The following is an 18,208-nucleotide window of genomic DNA, read 5'->3' as shown; positions in this document are numbered from 1 at the left end:
CAACACAAAATCGATAGAAAATCCGGTGGCAGAGAGAAAAGACGACCGCAATATATTTTCTCTCGCTTCTTATTAAAGAGACCGCAAGAACAAAGCAGCCGCCGTACTTCGTTTCTTTGTACCTGCCGGGGATTTAAAGCCTATGACTAGCCTGAAGGCCTACTCAATGTCGTCTCGTACGGGAAGTCAGTTAATCGTGTTATAAGGCATTTAAAATCTGTTGTGTGTTTTTTTTTAAGTATAATAGTGAAATAGACTATAGTTTTTTAAGTTAGACTATCCGATTTTTATTGTAAAAGGTAAGTAAAATTGGTTTAAATTATTCAATTATCTAATAATTTAAAAAAATAAATGAAAATTAATTACTGTTAAAAATTATATTATGTAAAATATACTATATGTACAGCCTAGAGTGTGCATGTGTATATTAATTTTTTTACTTTCTAATTTTTTTTTAGATGTCACCTAAGAAAGTAGGTAAACAAGGACAAATAATTCACAGTCAAGAGAGAGAGATTATTTCTAACGTGGCAGCTTTTATGAAAAAAGAAGCAGAGCAAGGAATTACTATTCCTTTGAAAAATGTTAGGTAAGTGAACAATATAAATTCATATTTTATTGTAGGGTGTTTTCAAATTTTAATTTTTATTGTATTGATAACTTACAATAATAGTATATAATTATTTTAGACAACGTACGTTAGCTGCCACTGGAGTATCCCAGTCAACTTACAGAAGAGTGGTCCAAGAGTCAGAAGATATAGAAAATATACCTTCCTGTTCCTTTACCAGTCCAAGGAAAAAAAGGTTAAGAAAATCTCAAATGATTGGTAACATTACTTTGACCCAAATTAAAGATATAAAACAAATAGTGTATGATTTCTACATATTTGAAAAAAGAAGACCTACTCTAAAATGTAAGTACAGTGTATTTCAGTTGTAAAACCCAAGTAATTTACTTACCCTACATTGCAATATAACACCAGAATATTTTATTATTTAGACAAAAGTGGCACCTGTTAAGTATTTTTTTGGGTTTGACATAAAATAACCATATGGAGATTTATTTATTTACATATTCTTATTTTGAGAGTACCTGGCAGAGTACCTATCCTTTCTTTAATTTATTAAGCTTTTTATTTTATTAACTTACGTCTTTGCTAATTTTATTTTTAAATATCATGAGAAATTTGTTTAATACATTAATATGTTCCTTTAATTACATATAAGTTTTTTTTATAGATGGACCAAAACGGAAGATAACAGAAAAGCTCTTATGGAATCTTACGACATACGATTGAAAAGGATCAAATATTTAAAGCAAATTTTAAAATATAAAGAGGAAGGCCGTAATATTGTATATACTGATGAAAGTTACATACATAGCAGACATGGAATTAGAAAACCCATTTCCAAAGGACAGAGACTGATAATTCTTCATGCTGGGGGAAGAAATGGTTTCGTAAATAATGGGTTACTGATTTTTCGCTCAGGTAAAATTTTTTAGTTATTTCTATATAAAGTAATACCAAACATGATATTAAAATGTAATATGCAGAAAAGATACTCTTAGTTCGTTGATTGGATAAGCGGGTACTTATACTTTTCAGTCCCAGTTCCCTATCCATATTTTCACCTATAATATTTAGTCAACCTTTTACCATTATCAATATTGATATTTTGATAATTAATACCACACTGACAACTTTATACGATTATTTTAAAATCTTTTATTCTTCTCTTTTTAGGGTCAAAAAGCGGAGACTATCATGATGATATGAACCATCACAACTTCATGAAATGGGCCGAAAATCAGTTAATTCCAAATTTACTACCTAATTCCGTCCTAGTATTAGACAATGCAGCTTATCACAATGTGCCTGTAGTCAAGAATGTTACATCTGGAAGTAAAAAGCAGGAAATAGTTGACTGGCTCAAGGAACGTAATTTTACATTTGATGCAAAACTCACCAAGACAGAGTTATATGAAATAGTGTCTGAAAATAAAAAAAAAGTATCCTGTAAAAACCAAGTTGGACGACCTAATGGAAAAGCATGGACACATTGTGTTACGTTTGCCTCCATACCACCCAGAGCTTAATCCGATAGAAAAAATTTGGGCAACTGTTAAGAATTGGGTGGCAAGCAGAAATTCCACTTTTAAATTGGCGGATGTCGAAACTTTGACAAGGCAGAAATTTGCGGAAATTTCGAATGATGAGTGGATAAATATTTGCAACCATATAGACAACATAGAAAAACAATATTTCGAAAGTCATCACCTTTTTGATGAAGCATTGGATTCTTTAAAATTTACAGTAAATACAGGCTCATCTGATGAAGAGATAGAATGGTCTTCATCGGATGAATCAGATTTAGGTTGTAATACACTATCTGATAGTCAATAAAAATATATAATATGTAAAATAATGAAATAAAACTTTAAGCTTATACCAATTTGTTTCTTTACACAAGTTGTTTAAAATACCTAATCTTTAAAAAAAAAATGCGAATAAAGAATAATTTTCAGCAACCTATTTGAAGTCATGTTTTAAAAATAATTAGCGAACTGCATCCTCCTGTAAGTAAAACTATTTTTTATTAGATTTTTTATGGGCACATCACAATGCTAAAAAATATAATTTTAATTTATCTACATTTTTTTAAACGAATCTCGGAGCAATTAAATTCAAATATATGCATTCTTAGTTGGTATTTCAACTAAATCAAACGCACTTATAATATCGCTAGCTACACCTACTAAAAATCTAGGGCTATTTAAGCTCTAGTACAAATAAATATTAATAATTTCAACAAGTGCGCCGCCTCCACTGTCTTCAGACCTCGACATAGTCATCTGACCCGATCGATAGAATAACGAGATGCGCGGATTTTGCCGCCTGTTGATGTCACCGGTTCTTTATAAACTTTTTTAACTATAATGTAAATTTGGTAAGTCATCTTAATTTTAACTTTTATGCTTTGTTCTCCGTTTTATTTGTGTTTTTGTTCGGTGGTTTCTTAACTATTACATTAATAACTATTGCTTTCACCATTTTGTACCAATTGTATCTTTTTCAGCCTTGAAAAAGACATAAATAAACGTCGAAACGTCGGTTAATTTCAAATCTTGAGGTTTGATTTCTGTCCTTAAGCCGCTATACTTCACTTCTACATTTAAAGAAGGTGTTCGAAATGTGAACCATTTTCTGCAATAGATAATTCACATCGACGAATAACCGAACGTGAAATGTTATTTATATTAATTTATTTTAATCATTTGAATAGTGTGCCATAAAATAAAAACAGTGTCATAAAATGTAAATGTCATATTAGTATTATCGTGTCAAATTGCAATTGCGTTCTCAAAAAGTGTTATTTGTTTATTTCTTCTTATCGTTTTTGTGTCAAAATGCCATTAATGTTTTCAAATCAAGAGTTAGCGGATATCCACTTTATTTATGGGGTTGCAAATGGAAACTGCGCAGAAGCAGCCCGGGAGCGTATTTCCAGAATATACTTAACCACAGCGCTGGACACCATAGCATGCCGCCCCATTGGCCAGACGAAAATATACTCACGCAGAACACCTCCGCCTAAAACATACTCGGCTACAACGCGCCATTGTTGCAAGGGCGCCACTAGTGAAAACATACTCTACTAGAACACCTCCGTTAAAAACATATAAGGTGACAACGCGCCGCACGAGGCGCTATATTGGGTTGCTCTAATGTTATGGGAAAATTAGTAGTTAGCGACTTTTCGCGTTTGTGTAGTGCGATAGTGGTCATGGAAAGCCTAAAAGTATTACTCCAAACTCTAGTCGGTGACGCAGGCAATGTGAATATAACAGAATATAATGGAAACGAAAATTATGAAGCTGCGTTGCGTTTAAAACTCGCTAACGAGGAAAATAAGGACTTCAGTCGCCATTGTACTGAATGGATGCAAAAATTTTGTACTGCTACAAACACTCAGTGGATAGTGAGGAATTCGTGGCCTAACTTGAAGAAGTTAATTCACCGGAAGTTTTACGTTTGCCACCATAGTAATTTCAATAGGGTACTGGAAACTGTTTTTAGTTTTATGTTTTTTATTTAGTTGTATAAGTATTTTTGTAGTTATAAATAATAAGATTGTCCTTGTATCTAAACAAACACTTAAATAAGTTTCTTGTTTTTATCATAATTATTAATAGTTAATACATCTATTAAATATGTTTTTATTTCAAAATAATATTCTAATCTTGAGCAGCCCAATTCTAATTCCTGACTATATTATAAATGCGAAAGTAACTCTGTCGTTCTGTCTCACTCTCTGTTAAGTTTTTATGCCTTAGCCGTCGATTTTGATGACATAGACTACTTTTTCATTTACGGAATTTTGTATATATACAGTAGAACCCCGATTATCCGTGCGCGGATTATCCGTGGCTGACGGCTCGAGATTGACGGCGCCGGCGCCGCCTGAATGCTGAAACCGTGCAAACGCTCGTCTCGGGGAATCCCCAAGTTTCTTTCGGGGAATCCTTCGTTTATGTTTTTACCTGTTATTTTCGCCAACTGGCGAGTATTGGCGATCGGCGACCGGCTCATCGCTTATTAGTTAAACGTAAACAGGCGCACAAAATGCAGCGTACGGGTGCTAATGAAAAGCGTAAACGCAATGTTTTAACTATTGAGCAAAAAATGGAAATTTTGAAACAGTCTGAAAATAACATAAGTGTTGCTATTTTGGCTAAAACATATAATATTGGAAAACAAACGGTTCGTGACATTGTGAAGAAAAAATCCCAGTTACAGAGCTTTGTAGCAAAAGCGGATAGTGCAAAAGCTATTTCTGACAGGAAATCTCTAAAAGGGTCTACGTTTCGAGAACTTGATGATGCTATGACCCAGTGGTTCTTGCAGAAAAGATCAGTGGGGGTTCCGATATCAGGACCTATGTGTACTAGGCAAGCTGAAAAGTTTCACAAGCAGTTGAAAATTAAAGGCAACTTCTCGGCATCTTCTGGTTGGCTTTACAGATTTAAAAAACGTCATGGAATACGAGAATTAGCTGTTCAAGGGGAGAAATTAAGTGCTAATGATGTAGCTATGGTAGCATTTTGCTATGATTTGGAAAATCTCATAATAGAGCATGACCTAAAACCTGAGCAGGTGTAGAACGGAGATGAAACTGGACTCTATTGGAAAGCAATGCCGAGAAGGACACTTGTTGTAGCTTCAGAAACTAGTGCACCAGGTTAGCGTTACATACATATTTTTTTACGTATAAAATATTTCTCAAAGTTGTATTTTTTTTTAGGTTTCAAAGTAAGCAAAGACCGTTTAACAGTTTTATGCTGTGCTAATGCCTCAGGAACCCATAAGCTTAGGTTAGCCGTCATTGGAAAATCCAAGAATCCTAGAGCTTTTAAAAATATAAAAAGATTGCCTGTGGATTATTATAATCAAAAGGCAGCTTGGATGGATCGAGTAATTTTTAAAAAGTGGTTTTTCGAAAAATTTATACCTCAAGTTAGAGCTTATCTCAAAGAAAATAATCTTCCACTACGTATATGTTACAAATATTACGTCGAATGCATTGGATGTTCTGTCGGGTGTGCCACAAGGAGCTATTTTATCACCCCTTCTATTTATTATTTACACTATTGATATACTTCTCGCACCTAAATACTGTAAAACACAAGCATACGCGGATGACACACAAATCTATGTCTCTTTTGATTATAACAAATCGCAAGAAATGGTCGATAAAATAAACGCTGATCTTCAGGTAATTAAAGAATTATCTGCTGAACATAACCTAAACTTAAATTCTGACAAAACTAAACTATTATGTATTGGCAGCAAAATCAAAAGAAACTCTATTAAAAATAACTTAAAATTAAAAATAAATGATACTACATTAAAATTTGTATCCAGCGCAAAAAATCTTGGCTTAACTATCGACGAAGATCTCAGATTTAGTGCACACGTTCAGAATATAACAAGAAAAAGCTTCTGTGCGCTGAAATTATTATATAATAATCGGCACATTCTTAACTACTCGTTGAAAAAAAGTTTATGCGACACATTAGTACTCTGACATTTCAACTATGGTGACTTTATATACGGTCCATGTCTTACTGCTCTCGATAAACAAAAAATACAAAGGGTACAGAACGCATGCTGTCGATTGATATACGGAATTAGGAAGCATGACCATATTACTCATAAAATTGTAGAATCTAACTGGCTAAATATGGAAAGCCGTAGAAAACTACATCTTTCAAATTTTGTGCATAAGCTTCTCAATACCACTAACACCTCGAATACTCTTAAAAATAAATTTCTGCCAAGGACAAGCATGCATGGACAAAATATTAGAAACAAAAACAAATTCTCCATCCCGTTACATAAAACATCTATGTATAAAAGATCCTTTTCATATAATGCAATCACCTTATATAATTCCATACCTGATAATTTTAAAATATTTAATATTAACAAATTTAAATACAAAATGCGTTTGTTTTTATTTAATCAACAAATTCGCCATGAATAAGAAAGGATTTTTTTCTTTCTTTCTTACTAAAGACAAAAAGACACCTAAAATGAGCATGTTGAGGCAATACTTAATAAAAAAATAAAGCGGTAAATTAAGAAAAATGGGAGAATAACCAGGAAAAGTGTATCAGACTTGTGTAATAAACCAACCTTATAATATATTTGAAGAATTTATAAACAGGTATTGGCATTGTATGCTGAACTGGACTAGGCTTTGAAATTATTTCAAAATATAACTATCTACTTTTTAAAGAAAATCTCTACCTGCTACTGGATAAAGCTATATTACGGTCTTTTGTATCGCACAGTTTGTCGTTGTGTATAATAATTCCTTAAGTAACTTTTCTTTTCTTTCTACAATATGTGTGTACATTGAAAGAGCTATTCGCTAATAAGTTGCATGATATTGTTTTATTTTCACTTCAAAGGGATTAGGTAGGTTAAGTAAGAGTAGCCACATGGCTAGACTTCGCCTCTCATATCTCTATAGAAATGTATGTATAATAATCACAACTGTAAACTATTTGTTTGTTAAATAAAAGACGTTTATTATTATTATTATTATATTCGTAGCATATTTTCCTCCGAATGTAACATCTATTGCCCAGCCAATGGACCAAGGTGTTATAGAGACCATGAAGAGACTTTACAGAAAAGACCTCATGCTGCAACTGTTGGGAGAAGATGACATTGTGGGATTTTGGAAACGTCTAAATTTGAAAGAAGCAATTTATGCTGTAGCTCGTGCTTGGAGTGATGTGAAAGTGGATCACATTAAAAAATCATTTTATAAAATAACGACTTTAGAACATGAAGACGGTTCTGAAGATGAAAATCACTTAAATGAAGGTGAGCTGTCCGTCGGAAATATAGCAACTATTGCCTCACAAATCAAAGGTTTAGAAGAAATAGACAATAAAGAAATACAAGAATGGATAGAATGTGATCACCAAGAAACAGGGTATCAGATCATAGATGACGATTATCTACATAACAAGAGCTCTGCAGAAAGTTCTGACAAAAGTAGTGATGAGAATGAGAGTTCTGATAAAAATGATTGCGTCATTATGACGAGTCATCGAGAAGCAAGGGATGCAGTAAACATACTTATTCAATATTTCGAAGAACAGCCTGTAACTGATGACATTCATGTACTTCAGCTTAGAAAAATGAAGGAAATTATAGGGTATAGAAGTTACGAGGCCCAAAAACAAACAAAAATTAGTGATTTTCTTTATATATGTACATATGTATGTATATGCATATAATATGTAATATAATATGTATAACCTACATAATATTTTTTATAATGTATGTATACGTTTATACATAGCAAATACATTATGTCTAAATAGGTAAAACATTTTTTTTTGTTGCATTACGTTTTATCACGTTGTTTCTTTTCGTATGGCACATGTATTTGTTTAAATAAATTATGTATTAAAAAAATAAAAATGAGTCTTTGGATTATCCGTGTTTTCGATTATCCGGCGAAGGCTCGGTCCCGGCTGGCCCGGATAATCGAGATTCTACTGTATAATAAAAAAATTATTGCTAGTTTTTCGTGTTGTTGATATTCGGTTTGTTTTTTAAAGTATTTAAACAGTACGGTAAAATGAAATCGATTTTTATATATGTATATTTTAACATATGGGTCAGGAATTTTTTAAAACAGCCTTGAAAAAGACTAAAAACATACGAAACGTCGGCGAATTTTTAATAAAACTGGCGTTTTATTTTGTCCGATACCCGCTGACTACTCTATTAATTTTTTAAATTTAATTACAAAATATATTTATTAAATTTTATATAATAAATTTAATATATTAATAAATTTAACGCACGTGCGGAGCTATTTACATCTGTGCTCTCACTAGCGTTAGCTAGACTAGCGTTATATGCGTGTATGCTTTCGACGGGGATCTTCTGCGTGAGTATATTTTCGCCTAGCCAATGGAGGGCGTCTAGCGTTGTAGTTAAGTATATTTTGGAATTACGCAGCCCGGGAATATATGCGCAGATATCCGATTAGAAGGCATCCACATCCTTCTGTATTTGTAAGAGTCCATCGACAAATTATTGAGAATGGTTTAGGCAATGTACGAGGAAATGAAAATAATGTAAATTTTCGAATAGAGAGAAATAGGCAACACATTTTGCGTGAGTTCAACAGGGACCCTACAACAAGTATTAGAAGAGTTTCCGCTGGTTTAGGAATTTCAGCTTCCCGTGTTTACCGAGTGTTAAGACGGGATCATAGACGTCCTTATCATTTGCAACCTGTTCAGGGATTACAACCAGGAGATGAAGAACAAAGAACTGCATTTTGTCGTTGGATTCTTAATGCAGCTAATAATACTCCAGGTTTTTTAAATAACGTGTTGTGGAGCGATGAGTCGTGCTTCACTCGGCCTGGAGTGGTCAGTTTCCATAATCAGCACATTTGGGCGCATGAAAATCCACATGGAATTCGACCAAGAAACTTCCAGCATGAATTTAGTGTTAATGTCTGGATTAGTATTTATGACAATCGACTTGCTGCAGCCTTTTTGGAATTTTTAGAACGGGAACATGCGAATATGTGGTAAAATATTCCTTTAAATTTAAGGAGACGGAGTTGGTTCCAGCTTGACGGTTGTCCTGCGCATTATGGGAGAATTGTGCGAAACTGGTTGGATACCCATTATCCAGAAAGGTGGATGGGTTGTGGAGGGCCGGTAGCGTGGCCTCCACGATCCCCAGACTTAAACCCCTTAGACTTTTCAGTATGGGGATTTTTAAAAGAAAGAGTGTATGCGACTCCTGTTTTCACATTTCGAACACCTTCTTTAAATTTGTTAATTGTTTGTTGTGTTCTTGTAATCTGTTTGTTATAAATAAGTTATAAGTATTTGTGGTATTGTTATATGTTGCGATTTATTAGACGGTTGAAATAAATTTATCTTCAAATCTTAAGTGATTTTTACAACCCAATTTGAGGAGAAAACGGAGTCAGATACGAAAAAATATCAAGAGGGCATTTTTGTTTACAATTAAATGCACTATTTAGAAATGATCGTTTAATCGACTTAATCCAGTGGCGTGCTACTTTTTTAGTCACATTAACATTATTAATTAGTCGTATCTCCGCCACTGGCCAACGTAGAAACATGACATTATTTACGATTATGACCCTTCATCCTAGAATTGTTTATACCAATTTTGATTTCAATATCTTTGATAGTTCGGATATTAAAAAATAAAAATTTTTTTTTTGGGAAACTTTGACGCTCTGTCTCTCAGAAACAAAAAGTTTGACAATCAATATTTATATGAGAAACCTACCTTAAAATTAATTTTTCTAAATACTGTTAAAGTCCTGCTACAAAAAAGTGAAACACCCTTTATATATATTTTTTTAAACTGTCTTCCTTCAATAATCAATCCAAACATATGAACGTCTACCCTAATGGCCAGCACAGATAAGGAATTTTTCTGCCACAATTTCCCTTGCAATTTAAAAATCAATTCTTACTTACTCTTTAGAAAAAAGTTGATCAGGAACATGTTGAACTTGATAAAAGAGCATGTGCAACTTTAAAATTTCAATATTAATTTATATTAAAATAATATAAATTTTGCTCATTTATGAACCAGATATTCCAACAATATGTATTGAGGATGTTATAAAATTGGGGGTCAATTTTTAGCAGCAAAAATTGACACAGTATGACCTAAATAACACAAAACTGTTTGGCACTCTTTTTAGACTGTAAAAATCTAACCCCTGCACTGATAAATCTCAAATTCTTTTTATTAAACATGTGTGTGAAGCTAGCGTTCGATCGATATTCAGCAACCAAAATCGAGAACCAGCATATGCTGGTTGCCAGCAACCTATTTATAGTCTGCACTTGCTGTTATTTAATCAATATGAAAAAGACATGCTTTATTAACAAAGAAAAATTGTTCTAAACAAAGCTACCTTAAATTACTACCACTACACTCCATACACACTCGAGTTCCAAAACAGACATCAGAAAACAATATATAAGAACAGCAGAAAAAAAATACATAAAAAGTAAATTAAATTCCACAATTATCCCCTCAAGTATAAGACAGCAAAGAATTCTAACCATACAAACAAATCAAATACGGTAAACTTACACTTAGGGAAAACTAGAATGTGTCGACGTGGTATTCATCCAGTGAATAGTAACATTTTTCGGTCAAAAGTATTTTCAATTTACGTTTAAAAGTGTCAATACACGTTGCCTCCCTGATTCCACCTGGTAAACGATTGAAAATTTTGATTCCCTCGTAGAAAATAGATTTTTTAGTTAATGTGGAGGAGGGGATTGGAAGATTTAGATCGTTCACTTGACGCGTTAAGTATCTTGGATTTGGAGTTATAAATTTAAAGCGATTTGCAAAAAGTAAGCAGGCCACTTCCTGAATGTAGATGGAGAAGACAGTGTGCATGCGCAGCCTAACAAATAATGGGCGACAGGAATCTCTTGGTTTAGCCCCACAGATGTAACGTACAGCACGCTTCTGTAAAACAAGCAGCATTTGTAGATTGGTTGCTTTATCTAAGTTGATTGAAAGACTTATGAAGGATCGTCTTTTAAGGTTTCTTCTGGGGGAAGGGGTTCTTCGAGATGAACAATTTGGTTTTCTGTCAGGGAAAAGCACCTCTGACGCTATGTTTGATTTCTTGTCCAAACTTCTCCAGGGTGTTAATGGAAGAGAGGCGACTGCGGCGGTGTTCTGTGACTTGTCCAAAGCTTTTGATTGTGTGAGTCATAGGATACTGCTTCAGAAGCTTTCTGCTTATGGAGTTAGGGGTGTTGCACTGAAGTGGTTTGAGTGCTATTTGTCTGGTCGCGAGCAGTCTGTGTACCTTAATGGTGACTTTTCTGGTAGGGAGTCTGTGGATTGTGGTGTTTCACAGGCGTCAGTTCTTGTTCCCCTTCTATTTCTTGTATACATTAATGATCTTATTACTCTTAGCATATGTGGACATTTTACATTGTTTTCTGACGACACAACGGTTTTATGGTCGAATAAAGATCCCAAGCAGCTTGTCAGAGATGTTGCTGCCGATCTCCTGAAATTAAAGCAACGGTGTGATTCCAATCAACTTTGCTTAAATATGTCAAAGTCCCATATTATTGGTTTCAATTTTCAAGCTGAGAGTCTTGATTTTGGTGAGAACGCATTGGACATGGTAGACAATTCTGCATTTCTTGGTTTAGTCATTGATAAAGATTTAAAGTTTTTTGACCATATAATAAAGTTAAATAAAAAACTTGCTTCTGGCTACTTCTCTGTTAGGGCAACCGTTCATGAACTGGGGAGAGATGTTGCTCGTGATGTGTACTTTGCTTTCTTTGAGTCGCATTTAAGGTATGCTCTTCCATTTTGGGGTGCATGTTCAAATTATCTGTTTCAGTCTGTTTTTGTGCTGCAAAAGAGGGCTGTCAGAAGTTTATTTAAGGCCCATTCTAGAATGCATTGTGGTAATCTTTTCAAAGAGAGCCGTATTTTGACCCTACCATCATTATTTATTTTGGAAACTGCATGTTTAATATTCAAAAATAAGAACAGTTTTCCAATCCGACATCACAGTTATCCTACCAGACAGATTAATAATATTCCCTTTCCTATTCCTCATTTTACATCTATCAAAAATTCATTTATATATCGCGGTTTAATGATTTATTATTTGCTTCTAAAAGCCTTTTATTCGATTGAAGACTTGGATTTTAAGGCTGAGGATATTGTGTAGTAGATGCTAAGCTTTTAATCCGTTAATTTTAATTTTGAACATACCTTTATGTATCCCTTTATCTCTGCTACCTTTGTCTACATGCATATATTTTGTTTTATAAGGATTTTGTTTGTAACATTTTTCTCTTGCATTTTTTTTTTTAGGCATTTTATATGTTGTACAAATTTTTTATATTTGTTTTGTAAAGTCTGATTTGATTGTATTTATTTTCTGAAGCTTTGTCAATAAAATTCGTGTACATGTACCAAATTTTCGACAATAAAGTACTTGAAAAAAAAATAAATAAATAAAGGATCCTGATAAAAAAATGGGTAAACTCTGAAATTAAAAATTATTCTAGTCATATTAAAGATCTGTATGTATGGTACAAGGAAACAAATAGTGAGGCAGCTTATAATCAATATAAAAAAGAATATAAAAAATTTATTTCTAACTATAAAACTTCTTTAAATGAAAACAAGTCAAAGTCATCTAAACCTGTCACCCTAAATTCTAGCAATAATGAAATTATTGAAAATTTGGATGAGATGAGCCAACATATTTTTGAAGAAATTTAATGCTTCATCTCTCACTCCTTCATTTTCTGGTCAATTGCCTATAAAGAAAGTCACATCCCATTATTTTCCTCTTTCCCACAGATTCAAAGGAAGTTCAGCATATTCTATCGGCCTTGCCAAATAAATACTCTGCCGGTCTTGATAAAATACCAATAAACATACTCAAAAAAGCTAGTCACCATATAAATGTGCCTCTAGCTCACATAATATAATAAATGCCTGTCTGTACATGGGAATCTTTCCATTTAAACTAAAAAAGGCGAAAGTTCTTCCAATTTTTAAAAATAAGGGTGATGAGCAGGATGTAGAAAACTATCGACCAATATCTCTCCTTTCTTCAATATCAAAAATCTTTGAGCGAGTCATTTATATCCGTATTATGAACTTTTTAAAAAGGCAAACTATTCTTTCAGATATTCAGTTTGGTTTTAGGCCCAATCATTCACTCCAGTAGGCAGTTTTCAAGCTTATATCCTTTGTGATTGAAAATGTTGACAAAAAATTGGAAATGTTGAAAAAGTTGCTGGACACTTTTTCGATTTATCGAAAGCATTTGACACAATCAACCATGGTCTACTGCTGTCAATCCTTGAAAATTATGGACTGAGGGGAAACTGTGCCAGACTTATAGACTCTTACTTAGATCAGAGGGAACAAACAGCTTGCCTTAGCTCTGGTAATGGTACATATGTTTACTCAGCATCATCCTTGGTGATACAGGGAGTGCCTCAGGGTTCAATTCTAGGCCCAGTACTATTCATATTATATGTAAATGGTCTCAGTAAGTGTTTTTCAGGGTGTTTTATCAACCAATATGCTGATGACACTTCCATAATCTTGTCAGAACATCTGATTGAAGAACTATCTGTCAGAGCTTCTCAGGTGGTAGAGAGGATGCAGGAGTGGTGTGACAATCATGCTCTGAAGCTAAATGCTGATAAAACCGGGCTACTTACATTCTCCAAAACTTTACCTCAAAATTCCCTACTAGTAAAGTTTGAAAAAAAAAGTCTCTTCGAGAGGTAGCTTCCTTAAAATTCCTTATGGTATACAAATTGACTCCTGTCTCACATGGCTCCCACACATAGACACTCTTGGCAAAAAACTAAATAGTTTCTGCGCGTTAATAAGGCGTCTACGAGAAGAGCTTTCCCTAAATTGTCTGAAGCAAATTTACTATGCATCGGTCCAATCTCTAATCACTTATAGTGTGATGTTTTGGTGATCTTCAACTGACGCCGTATCATAAGATGCATGCTCAGACTCACACCACAAACGTCTTGTAGGACTTATTTTACTAAGCTTGGTCTACTCACTGTTCCAGCTCTGTACATTCTTATGTTAGCTATTTTTGCAAAGAAACACCTGCATCTTTTTCGAACTAATGAGGATCATTATGCTGAGGGTATGTCTATTGTGACAAGGGCGAGAGCTGAACTGAGTGTCCCAACTCATCACTCTGCCTTTTTTCAAAGATCTCCTGCCTTTGCTGCTATTAAAACATATAATAGATTACCTCTCGCCCTAAGGCAAGAGAAAAATATCATGAAGTTTAGGAAAGACACTGCAAGGTATCTGTTGGGCAAGTGTATCTATAGTTTCGATTTACAATTTTAAATGTGTATTATGATTAATATTATGGTAATGCACCCATTATTATGTCCAACATTATCTTTTTATTCTTCTTATTTATTTATTTTTATTTATTTATTTATTTTACGGGATCAACCCCATTACAACAGTAAATTAAATACAAAATCAATTGAACCTAACCATACTTAACAGTAAAATACTAACTATTAAGCAGTAATAAAGCCTACTTATAAATGTAAAATACCGAAAATAGTTTTATAACTTAAATCAATATAACAGAATTCTAAAAATACTAAAAACATACCCTACTAAAGTATAATATTCAGTATTGCACTAAAAAAAAATTAAACAAATTCTCTTATTTGACTCTTAAATCTAGATAAGGAAATGCCCAAAATTTCAACCTCCCTAGTATTGACAATTCTTAGAGGTCTTTCAATAGGAGCATGTAATGCATAATTGGCGCTATGAAATGGTAATGAAAAGACATGATACTGCCTTAAATTCCTAGATGGAATATTAAATTGTATTGTCATCAGAAGTTCTGGACAAATTATCTGACCATTCAATAATTTATATAAAAAAATTAAATCTGCATATATCCGTCTTTGTCTCAATGTCTTCATATCAAGCATTTCTAAAACAATATCATAAACATGATCATCCGGAATTCTTATTCGAAGTTTATAGAGACAAAACCTAATAAATTTGTTCTGAACTCTTTCCAAGGACAAGCAATTATTCATGTAAAAGGGCGACCATATCACTGAGCCATATTCCAGCAATGAAACAACCAATGACATGTATAACCTCTCACAGGTCTCTATAGAAAATTCTTTACAGTTCCTTAGTACAAAACCCAGATTCTTAGAGGATTTGAGAACAATATTGTTTATGTGTGCATTAAAGTTTAAATGAACATAAAACGAGATACCAAGATTTTTAACTATGCTGCAATATTGAAGTGTACTTCCTTGAATGTTATATGAAGTGACAACCTTTTTAGTTTGCTTGAGAAAACTTATATAATTGCATTTGCTTACATTCAAAAACAAATTGTTGTTAACACACCACTCATTCAATCTATCCAAATCACTTTGCAACAAAATCTGATCAAGTATTGATAAAATCTCTCTAAAAAACTTCAAATCATCAGCAAATAAAAGGAAGTCACTGTTCTCAAAACAGGCACCAATATCAGCAAAGCTGAACAGTGAAGCAAAGGTGAACAGTGCCCACCTTGTGGAACACCTGAAGTGACATTAATATAGCTTGATCTCGCATTACCTATTCGTGCCTGCTGGGTCCTCCCTGACAGGGAATTTACAAACCAATTCACCATAAGATTAGAAAATCCAAAAATATCCAATTTTTTTGCCTCTGTCGAACGCCTTGGAGAAGTCGGTGTAGATTACATCCATCTGACATCCCCTCTCTAAGGCATTCAACAGATTCTGCTGAAACACTAACAAATTAGTCACAGCAGACTTTCCAGAAATAAATCCATGTTGTTCGCTAAGTAACAACTATTTACAATAAAAATATAATTGATCATAGATAAGACTGTCCAGGAGCTTCGGAATGGCTGATTGTATACAAACACTTCTGTAATTCTCTATTTTGCTATTGTCGCCAGATTTAAAAATTGGCATTACAAAACTATGTTTCCACAAGGTTGGAAAAATTGCAGAATCTAAAGATCTTTTAAAAATTATAAAAAGAGGGTATGAAATAGTACATACACACTTTATTAGAAAATAATTCGGAATGCCATCGGGTCCTAAACTAACTTTGGGTGGCAACTTGGTAATTTTATCAAAAATCAACCCAACGGAAAGGGTGGGATTAGGAATGGTCATATTTAACTTTGCTTGCTGATTGATAAAAGCACCATTATTGTTTATATTATTAATAGGACTATAGACTGTTGAAAAAAACTGCGCAAAACCTTCAGCTATCTGTTCACAGCCAACGAACTCATTATCATTATAATACATTAAATTAGAAAGTTTATTAATTGATCTTTTATTGTTTATGTTATACCAAAAACTTTTAGGGTTAGTGTAGAGTAGTTGGTCTAAGTTTGAAATATAATTATCATAACAAATATCAGTCAAAGTTTTAGATCTAGCCCTAATGTTTGAAAAAGTAATATAATCTGCCACATTATGACTGACCCTGTAGCATTTGTGTGCAATTTTCTTTTGCTTAACTAAATATCTTAATTCAGCTGAAAACCAACTAGGAAACTTTGAAGTTTTGTATCTCTTTAGGGGAACAAAAAGTGCTATAGCCATATCCAGTATATGATAAAAATGTGAGACTGCTATATTAATGTCTGCTGAGCTTAAAACCAAGTCCCAATTAATTCCACATAAGTAATTATTAATACCAATATAATTACCCATTTTAAAATCATAATAAAACTCTACATAGTTTAAATTCGACTGAGTTTCACAACTAAAATCAATTTCAAAATTATACCCTTTGTGATTTAATGACCCCTCAAAAAGACAATCAACTGCTTCCATTACAGCAAGAGTTTGCTTGCTTGAAAAAATTAGATCTAAATAAACAAGCCTATCATTTGGAATTGTAATATTCTGATAAAAACTCAAACAAGCATAATGCTGAACTTCTTGTCTTATTATCTTTTTGTTTTTACTATGTTGTTTGTTTTGTGACTTTGCTATTGTCTATTTTAATTAGATCTTGAAAGCAATAAAGAAATTATTATTATTATTACATGCATATGTATATTAAATGCCCCAATTAGATGATCGAGGCGCAGAGTGAAGACAGAATTTTTATCATTAAAGTTGATATTAAAGTCTCCTGTAAAAACTATGTAAGCCGCCGATGGAATTTCAAATAAAAGTGCCTCTAATTTTAAAAAGAATTCGCTGCAGTCTCCTAGAGGAGATCTATTAAATACAAATTACATATAAGTTTATGGATTTGGAGTAAATTACAGTAAATTCAAAAGTCATTTCCTTTAGGAGATGGTTAAATTTATCTACCTGTTGAAAAGAGTTGTGTTCTAAAAAGTTTTTACATAATAATATCATACATCCACCATGAGAAGACAAAATCCGACAAAAACTAGACAAAATAACATAATTTGGTAGATCAATAAGCTCACCTGGTTTAAGCAAGTGCTCAGTAAGTAATAAAATACTAGGATAGTTTAAGTCATGCAAAAAAAGTGAAAGTTCACTAGTTTATGTCGGAGAGATTGAATATTTAACAACATTAGAGTTAGTTGGCTAGGTAAAATGATGATGCCTGTATCCCCTGAAATTCCAAAGGGATTTTAATTATTTTTTGTTCAGATACCTAAATTGAATTATAGCTGTCCCAAACCCCTTCAAACTAAAATTTCATTGTGAATATTAATTAAAAAGTCAAATGTTAAAAAGATGTAAAAGGCTCTAACTTCTGAAATTTCCAAAGGATTTGAATAAGACATTTTTCTATAGTAGATAATGAATATCTAAATCGATTTTAGACGGTTGCAAACCTCTACAAACAAAAGTTTTTTGGTAAGAAGTTGTTGAATTATTAAACATAAGAAAATTTAATTAGTATTTATTAAATATTGGGACAATAGGATGTTAAAAAAAATAGTAATATAATTTTTTACAAAAAAAACTTTCATTTGTAAAGGTTGCAACCATCTAAAATCAGTTTAAATATTTATTATCTATTATATAAAAAAGTTTTATCCAAATCCTT

The 18,208-nt window shown here is 32.9% G+C and overlaps 2 protein-coding genes across 2 annotated transcripts in view; one reads left to right on the top strand and one right to left on the bottom strand.

The window, feature by feature from the left end:
- LOC126750305 (uncharacterized) overlaps window positions 1-18,208 on the top strand; it is a 219,661-nt gene that overhangs the window by 101,503 nt on the left and 99,950 nt on the right. The window lies entirely within an intron of this gene.
- The window catches only part of LOC126750303 (cyclin-L2), a 45,949-nt gene that overhangs the window by 26,597 nt on the left and 1,144 nt on the right, over window positions 1-18,208 (bottom strand). The gene's annotated exons all lie outside the window — the stretch shown is intronic.

Source organism: Anthonomus grandis, chromosome 2 (genome assembly GCF_022605725.1).
Source record: "Anthonomus grandis grandis chromosome 2, icAntGran1.3, whole genome shotgun sequence".
NCBI classification, from domain to species: Eukaryota; Metazoa; Arthropoda; class Insecta; order Coleoptera; family Curculionidae; genus Anthonomus; species Anthonomus grandis.
This window is presented reverse-complemented; position numbering and strand designations above follow the sequence as displayed.